At 38.5% G+C, this 9,131-nt stretch overlaps 2 pseudogenes; one reads left to right on the forward strand and one right to left on the reverse strand.

Annotated features, from left to right (window-relative positions):
- Nucleotides 1-1,450: 1,450 nt before the first annotated feature.
- LOC134944185 (5S ribosomal RNA) lies at nucleotides 1,451-1,570 on the reverse strand (annotated as a pseudogene).
- Nucleotides 1,571-8,482: 6,912 nt separating this feature from the next.
- On the forward strand, nucleotides 8,483-8,602 carry LOC134944188 (5S ribosomal RNA; annotated as a pseudogene).
- Nucleotides 8,603-9,131: the final 529 nt, after the last annotated feature.

Genomic DNA, 9,131 nt, shown 5'->3' on the forward strand with positions numbered 1-9,131 from the left:
TAAATATATATACCTGTCCGGCTGCAGTACTAGTGATATTATATATATATATATATATATTGGTATGGGTAGATAGGGGAATGGCGACCAACCGGTGTTTTTTTATACAAAAATATTTAGCGGACTAGTACTAAGAATGAAGGATTGGATTAAGGAAATGACTCCTTTTTATGTAAAAGAGAAATAACAATTTATTTTATCAATAAAAAATATATATTTTTTACACTTTGCTTTTCTAAAAGATACATATAAAACCGATTCCTCTACAGATATAAAAAATGTATAAAAACGGATTATATAGTAAAAAGCAGTTGTATAAAATATTTTAAGACATAAAATGGAAAGAGATAAAGAATATTTTTAAAAAGATTTTTTGTAGTTAGTAAAAAGCAGCTTAACTTAGGGTGGAAGGTCATACAGGAAATCCCAACGCGTTTCGTCTATCTGACTTCATCAAGGGGTAGTGACTGAATGATCCCAGTGGGCTTAAATACCCACAGATAAGGAGCTACTGGTTATGACATCACTTCCTGTCTGTTAGTAATGAGAAAATGTATTCCACATATAATTTATATTAAAACATTATAAACAATGATGGAGCAGTATAGTGGATGACATGGGGAGGCTTCCCATGTTAACATTGAAAAAACGAGTGTTATAACTTAGTTTTAGCAGTTTAGATCAATAATTTTGTGTTAAAAGGCGCACTTCCGCCACACTTCCGGTTTCGGCAGGGCTTCAGTGCGCATGCGCAGATGCCCCACTTCCGGTTTCGCGTCTCCGGAGTGCGCATGTGCAGACGCCGCACTTCCGGTTTTCGCGTCTTATTCACTGTGGGTGTTCAGGGCTTCATGCCCCACTTCCGTTCTGACAGTTCATGTATTTCTATGCCCCACTTCCGGTTTGTGAGTCCGGAGTCACATGGTCTTTTTGTGAGGATGTATGGGAGAGTTCTGTGTAAGAGCGGCGGCCATTTTATTGAAGTCCCTATTTGAGGACAATTATTCTCCATATATAGATCCCATTGACATGAAATAAACGGAAAAAGACAATCGTTAGTATCAATGTACTTTAAATATTGTCAGTAGAGATGCGTTTTTTGCGTGGAATTGTGTCCACTGTCCAATCTTATATATGAGGCATACTGTTAGATTAATAAATGACATTTTTATGGCAGAAGAAAAAACGGACTTTACCACCTGATTAGACTGGCATATGTTATTCATAAGCACAAATATGGGTATTTTTTGGTCTAGATTAATTATATTATATATATATTATGTGCAAGTGTGAAGATATCTATATTTATAGTGCATATACTTAAATGTCATATATGTGCTTTTAGTGACAAATAATGCTATATGCTTAATTATGCGCTCTAATGGTAAGAGAATCATACGTATTGCATAAATAAACATATTTAGACACATTCGAGTTTTTTAGAAACCATTTTTTACAGTACTTTAGCTTCCCAGGGGGTCTCCCTCTTGGTACTGTTAAAGCCCAACACTGCTTAGCTTCCAAGATCGGACGGGCTTGGGCGTGGAGCCAGTGTGGTATGACTGTATCTTATTGGTTATGAGAGGCACACTCATTTCTGTGTCAAAAATGTTTTTATTTTCAAGCTCACGTATACAGTAGTTTAGTATTGTGACAGTCGTGGAATAGAATATGAAGATATCAATGACCTTATAGGAAGGGGGCAATTTCGTAGCCCTCATTAAATCCTGCCGGGTGCATCGTGTTGAGCTGGTAAATCCAAAACATTTCCCTTTGGGACAGTTTATTCGCCAAGTCTCCTCCTCTTTCTCCAATCTGTACGTGTTCTATTGCTTTAAAAGATAGGTCTTCTGGGTTTGAGTTGTGTTCCAAAAGGAAATGTCTGTAGATGAGGTGGGTGTCGAGCTTGTTTTTGATGCTCCTGATGTGTTCCTGGATTCTTATTTTGAGTACACGCTTCGTTTTCCCCACATACTTCTTCTTGCATGTGCACTCCAATAGGTAGATGACTGAGCTGCTGTTGCAATTGAGAAATTCCTTTATCTTGAATTCTTTATTATTTCCAGAGTCAGAGAAAGTTTTCCTGTTTGGGTTTAAGAACTTGCAGATGTTGCACCGTCCGCATTTGTAAGCTCCCGTGCATTTCATGAATGTTTGGGATATTTTTTCTTTATTGGTGTTGCATAGCATGCTTGGTGCAAGGTGGTCTTTGAGACTTTTGGATTTACGGAAGACTATCTGCGGTTTTTCCGGTAGAATTTCCTTTAGTACCGGATCCATAAGCAGGATTTTCCAATGTTCCTTGAGGGATGTTTTTATATGATTCTCATGTTGGTTAAACGTGGTAATGAATGCAGTAGATTCCTTCGGGGCTTCCTTCCTTTTGTATTCTAGAAGGTCTTCCCTTTTTAAGGTGTTTGTTCTTAAAGTAGCTTTGTCCAATATTGATCTTGGGTATGACTTATCCTCAAAGCGTTTTCTGTAGATGGCTAACTGTTCATTGCAGTCCTCTTTCCTGCTGCAGTTCCGTTTTATTCTATGGAACTGTGAGTAAGGGATGTTATCCTTCCATGTTTTTGCGTGGCTACTTTGATAATGTAGGTAGCTATTTTTATCTACCCCTTTGATGAAGTTCCTGGTTACCACTGTTGAACCTTCGCCTATTAATACAAGATCCAAGTACTCTATAGAAGTTTTACTTGTATTGTACGTGAAGGTAAGATTCATATCGTTGGTTTTTAAAATATTAAAAAATTCCATAAAAAGTTCAAGACTGCCATCCCATATTATTAAAATGTCATCGATATAGCGTTTGTATAAAATCACATTATTCTTGTAAAATTGGGTATTATACACATGAAGTTCCTCCCATATTCCCATAAATAGGTTTGCAAAACTTGGTGCAAATATCGTACCCATCGCGGTCCCACAGCGTTGAAGATAAAAACTCTCTAAAAATTTAAAATAATTTCGGCTTAAGATAAAATTCATCACATCACAGATAAAAGATCTTTGTGTAGTTGAGAGGGTGGGGTCTTTGTCTAAAAACTCCTTGCAAGCCTTAATACCTTTAGAATGCTCGATGCACGTATACAGAGACTGGACATCCAAAGTAATCCATAAAAAGGTGTCCTTCCATTCGACTGATTTCATCAGGTTCAATACCATAGTGGTGTCTTTAAGGTAAGAAGGTAATTCCTTGACATATGGGTTTAAGAAGACATCCACATATTCAGATAGTTTCGATGTTAGGGAGTCAATGCCGGCGACAATGGGTCTCCCTGGGGGATTCAAGAGGTTTTTATGAATCTTCGGTAAATAGTAGAAGATGGGGGTAATGGGACTAGATTGCATTAGGAATTGGTATTCTTCCTTAGTGATACTTCCATTCCGGAGTCCTTGTGTGAGGAGTACTCTCAACTCTTCTATGTAGGCGTCCTTGGGATCATTCTGTAGTGGTTCATAGGATGCGATGTCTCCTAATAAACGATGAGCTTCTTTCACATAGTTGTCTCGATCCAGAATAACTAGTCCCCCCCCTTTATCAGCCGGTTTTATCACTATTTCCGAATTTTTCTGTAATTTCTTGAGTGCCTCTTTTTCTCTGTTGGTGAGATTTTTTGTGGCCACTGGTGCAAGGTTGGTGTCGCACAAATCTTTTTTCACCAAATCGTAAAATATGCTGATATGGTTGCCTTTTGATTCGATCGGATAATATTTTGATTTGCGCTTCAACCCAGACCTTGATGCTTCCTCATAGTTCGTGATGATGGCATTATCCTTACGTGCAAAATGTCTTTTGAGTGTGAGCTTACGGATGAATTTATTTAAGTCTATAAATGTCTCAAATTTATTCAATTTCTCTGTGGGTGCGAATGATAAACCTTTACTTAATAGTGAGGTTTCATAATTTGTTAGTACATGTTTCGAAATGTTAAAAATGCCCTGCTCCTCAGGGACTAGTGCTGTACATTCCTCCTTTTTGTGTTGTAATCTTTCCCTCCTGCCGCCCCGTTTTCCTCTTCTTCTGCATGGGGCCTTTTTAGAGGGGATGCATGTGTTGATTCTTCTTGTAGTGTGCCTCTGAACGTGTTTTTTGGACGAGCTCCTAGGCGTGGTGATAAAAAAACCTTTTCGTCTGTTGATCCTAATCTTCGTAGAGTGGAATATTTGTTTTGTGTCTTGATCTTTTGTGTATGGTGAGAGTCGTTTCTGGTATTTGATCTGCCTCTGTGTGGAACCGTTTTCCACACCTGGTTCCCACGATTTTGTGTATTTGTGGTAGTGAATCTGCTCCAATTTTTTGTTTTACCATTGTCATAGTCCTCTTTGTCACGAAGAAACTTCTTTTCTTTGCCCCGTATGACTTCTTCCTCTATGCGTTCTATTTTCTTATTAAGAACCTGTTCATTGATTTTGTAGTCCTCTTTGGTCTTATGAGGTTCTAGTTCGCTTTCCTTCTCCTTTATGTCTTTCTCAATGGAAGGGACATTCTTTCTCCTTTCGGCAATCAACAATTTCATCAAATTTATTGAGCACGTGTGTAGGGTGGAGTCCCATTTTTCCATGAATTCTGGATCAGATGTTCCAATGGTGGGTTGTTTCACTAGTCTCAGTCCCCTCGGTACTCTGTTGACTGATATGTAGTGTTCCAAACCTTTTATGTCCCACCATGTTTTAATTTCTTTCACCAGGAGTCTCTCCATGTCCCAAAACAGATCATCCAAGTCCCTGGAGGGAGTTGGGATGTCAGTCACTTTGTCTTCGCTAAATATTTTCTGGCACCAATCATTTCTTTTGTTGGTGCGTTCATTGATTCTGAACATAATTTTTGGGTGTTATTTTAGATCACAGCACCAGGCAGCTAAACAATTAACCAGTCTTAAATGTAAAAAATATGAGTAAAGCGCCACATGTGGGGGAAAACAACACCTGAAATAGAATACACTTATATGTAAAAACACTCCCTTATGAGTAATAGGGTGTCAGCCGTCCCCTGAACAATTTTACAGCATTGGTGAGATGCTGTATAGGATTAGATAAGTATGGGTAGATAGGGGAATGGCGACCAACCGGTGTTTTTTTATACAAAAATATTTAGCGGACTAGTCCGGTTTCAGGTGTTGTTTTCCCCCACATGTGGCGCTTTACTCATATTTTTTACATTTAAGACTGGTTAATTGTTTAGCTGCCTGGTGCTGTGATCTAAAATAACACCCAAAAATTATGTTCAGAATCAATGAACGCACCAACAAAAGAAATGATTGGTGCCAGAAAATATTTAGCGAAGACAAAGTGACTGACATCCCAACTCCCTCCAGGGACTTGGATGATCTGTTTTGGGACATGGAGAGACTCCTGGTGAAAGAAATTAAAACATGGTGGGACATAAAAGGTTTGGAACACTACATATCAGTCAACAGAGTACCGAGGGGACTGAGACTAGTGAAACAACCCACCATTGGAACATCTGATCCAGAATTCATGGAAAAATGGGACTCCACCCTACACACGTGCTCAATAAATTTGATGAAATTGTTGATTGCCGAAAGGAGAAAGAATGTCCCTTCCATTGAGAAAGACATAAAGGAGAAGGAAAGCGAACTAGAACCTCATAAGACCAAAGAGGACTACAAAATCAATGAACAGGTTCTTAATAAGAAAATAGAACGCATAGAGGAATAAGTCATACGGGGCAAAGAAAAGAAGTTTCTTCGTGACAAAGAGGACTATGACAATGGTAAAACAAAAAATTGGAGCAGATTCACTACCACAAATACACAAAATCGTGGGAACCAGGTGTGGAAAACGGTTCCACACAGAGGCAGATCAAATACCAGAAACGACTCTCACCATACACAAAAGATCAAGACACAAAACAAATATTCCACTCTACGAAGATTAGGATCAACAGACGAAAAGGTTTTTTTATCACCACGCCTAGGAGCTCGTCCAAAAAACACGTTCAGAGGCACACTACAAGAAGAATCAACACATGCATCCCCTCTAAAAAGGCCCCATGCAGAAGAAGAGGAAAACGGGGCGGCAGGAGGGAAAGATTACAACACAAAAAGGAGGAATGTACAGCACTAGTCCCTGAGGAGCAGGGCATTTTTAACATTTCGAAACATGTACTAACAAATTATGAAACCTCACTATTAAGTAAAGGTTTATCATTCGCACCCACAGAGAAATTGAATAAATTTGAGACATTTATAGACTTAAATAAATTCATCCGTAAGCTCACACTCAAAAGACATTTTGCACGTAAGGATAATGCCATCATCACGAACTATGAGGAAGCATCAAGGTCTGGGTTGAAGCGCAAATCAAAATATTATCCGATCGAATCAAAAGGCAACCATATCAGCATATTTTACGATTTGGTGAAAAAAGATTTGTGCGACACCAACCTTGCACCAGTGGCCACAAAAAATCTCACCAACAGAGAAAAAGAGGCACTCAAGAAATTACAGAAAAATTCGGAAATAGTGATAAAACCGGCTGATAAAGGGGGGGGACTAGTTATTCTGGATCGAGACAACTATGTGAAAGAAGCTCATCGTTTATTAGGAGACATCGCATCCTATGAACCACTACAGAATGATCCCAAGGACGCCTACATAGAAGAGTTGAGAGTACTCCTCACACAAGGACTCCGGAATGGAAGTATCACTAAGGAAGAATACCAATTCCTAATGCAATCTAGTCCCATTACCCCCATCTTCTACTATTTACCGAAGATTCATAAAAACCTCTTGAATCCCCCAGGGAGACCCATTGTCGCCGGCATTGACTCCCTAACATCGAAACTATCTGAATATGTGGATGTCTTCTTAAACCCATATGTCAAGGAATTACCTTCTTACCTTAAAGACACCACTATGGTATTGAACCTGATGAAATCAGTCGAATGGAAGGACACCTTTTTATGGATTACTTTGGATGTCCAGTCTCTGTATACGTGCATCGAGCATTCTAAAGGTATTAAGGCTTGCAAGGAGTTTTTAGACAAAGACCCCACCCTCTCAACTACACAAAGATCTTTTATCTGTGATGTGATGAATTTTATCTTAAGCCGAAATTATTTTAAATTTTTAGAGAGTTTTTATCTTCAACGCTGTGGGACCGCGATGGGTACGATATTTGCACCAAGTTTTGCAAACCTATTTATGGGAATATGGGAGGAACTTCATGTGTATAATACCCAATTTTACAAGAATAATGTGATTTTATACAAACGCTATATCGATGACATTTTAATAATATGGGATGGCAGTCTGGAACTTTTTATGGAATTTTTTAATATTTTAAAAACCAACGATATGAATCTTACCTTCACGTACAATACAAGTAAAACTTCTATAGAGTACTTGGATCTTGTATTAATAGGCGAAGGTTCAACAGTGGTAACCAGGAACTTCATCAAAGGGGTAGATAAAAATAGCTACCTACATTATCAAAGTAGCCACGCAAAAACATGGAAGGATAACATCCCTTACTCACAGTTCCATAGAATAAAACGGAACTGCAGCAGGAAAGAGGACTGCAATGAACAGCTAGCCATCTACAGAAAACGCTTTGAGGATAAGTCATACCCAAGATCAATATTGGACAAAGCTACTTTAAGAACAAACACCTTAAAAAGGGAAGACCTTCTAGAATACAAAAGGAAGGAAGCCCCGAAGGAATCTACTGCATTCATTACCACGTTTAACCAACATGAGAATCATATAAAAACATCCCTCAAGGAACATTGGAAAATCCTGCTTATGGATCCGGTACTAAAGGAAATTCTACCGGAAAAACCGCAGATAGTCTTCCGTAAATCCAAAAGTCTCAAAGACCACCTTGCACCAAGCATGCTATGCAACACCAATAAAGAAAAAATATCCCAAACATTCATGAAATGCACGGGAGCTTACAAATGCGGACGGTGCAACATCTGCAAGTTCTTAAACCCAAACAGGAAAACTTTCTCTGACTCTGGAAATAATAAAGAATTCAAGATAAAGGAATTTCTCAATTGCAACAGCAGCTCAGTCATCTACCTATTGGAGTGCACATGCAAGAAGAAGTATGTGGGGAAAACGAAGCGTGTACTCAAAATAAGAATCCAGGAACACATCAGGAGCATCAAAAACAAGCTCGACACCCACCTCATCTACAGACATTTCCTTTTGGAACACAACTCAAACCCAGAAGACCTATCTTTTAAAGCAATAGAACACGTACAGATTGGAGAAAGAGGAGGAGACTTGGCGAATAAACTGTCCCAAAGGGAAATGTTTTGGATTTACCAGCTCAACACGATGCACCCGGCAGGATTTAATGAGGGCTACGAAATTGCCCCCTTCCTATAAGGTCATTGATATCTTCATATTCTATTCCACGACTGTCACAATACTAAACTACTGTATACGTGAGCTTGAAAATAAAAACATTTTTGACACAGAAATGAGTGTGCCTCTCATAACCAATAAGATACAGTCATACCACACTGGCTCCACGCCCAAGCCCGTCCGATCTTGGAAGCTAAGCAGTGTTGGGCTTTAACAGTACCAAGAGGGAGACCCCCTGGGAAGCTAAAGTACTGTAAAAAATGGTTTCTAAAAAACTCGAATGTGTCTAAATATGTTTATTTATGCAATACGTATGATTCTCTTACCATTAGAGCGCATAATTAAGCATATAGCATTATTTGTCACTAAAAGCACATATATGACATTTAAGTATATGCACTATAAATATAGATATCTTCACACTTGCACATAATATATATATAATATAATTAATCTAGACCAAAAAATACCCATATTTGTGCTTATGAATAACATATGCCAGTCTAATCAGGTGGTAAAGTCCGTTTTTTCTTCTGCCATAAAAATGTCATTTATTAATCTAACAGTATGCCTCATATATAAGATTGGACAGTGGACACAATTCCACGCAAAAAACGCATCTCTACTGACAATATTTAAAGTACATTGATACTAACGATTGTCTTTTTCCGTTTATTTCATGTCAATGGGATCTATATATGGAGAATAATTGTCCTCAAATAGGGACTTCAATAAAATGGCCGCCGCTCTTACACAGAACTCTCCCATACATCCTCACAAAAAGACCAT

This window comes from Pseudophryne corroboree, chromosome 1 (genome assembly GCF_028390025.1).
Source record: "Pseudophryne corroboree isolate aPseCor3 chromosome 1, aPseCor3.hap2, whole genome shotgun sequence".
Taxonomy (NCBI): domain Eukaryota; kingdom Metazoa; phylum Chordata; class Amphibia; order Anura; family Myobatrachidae; genus Pseudophryne; species Pseudophryne corroboree.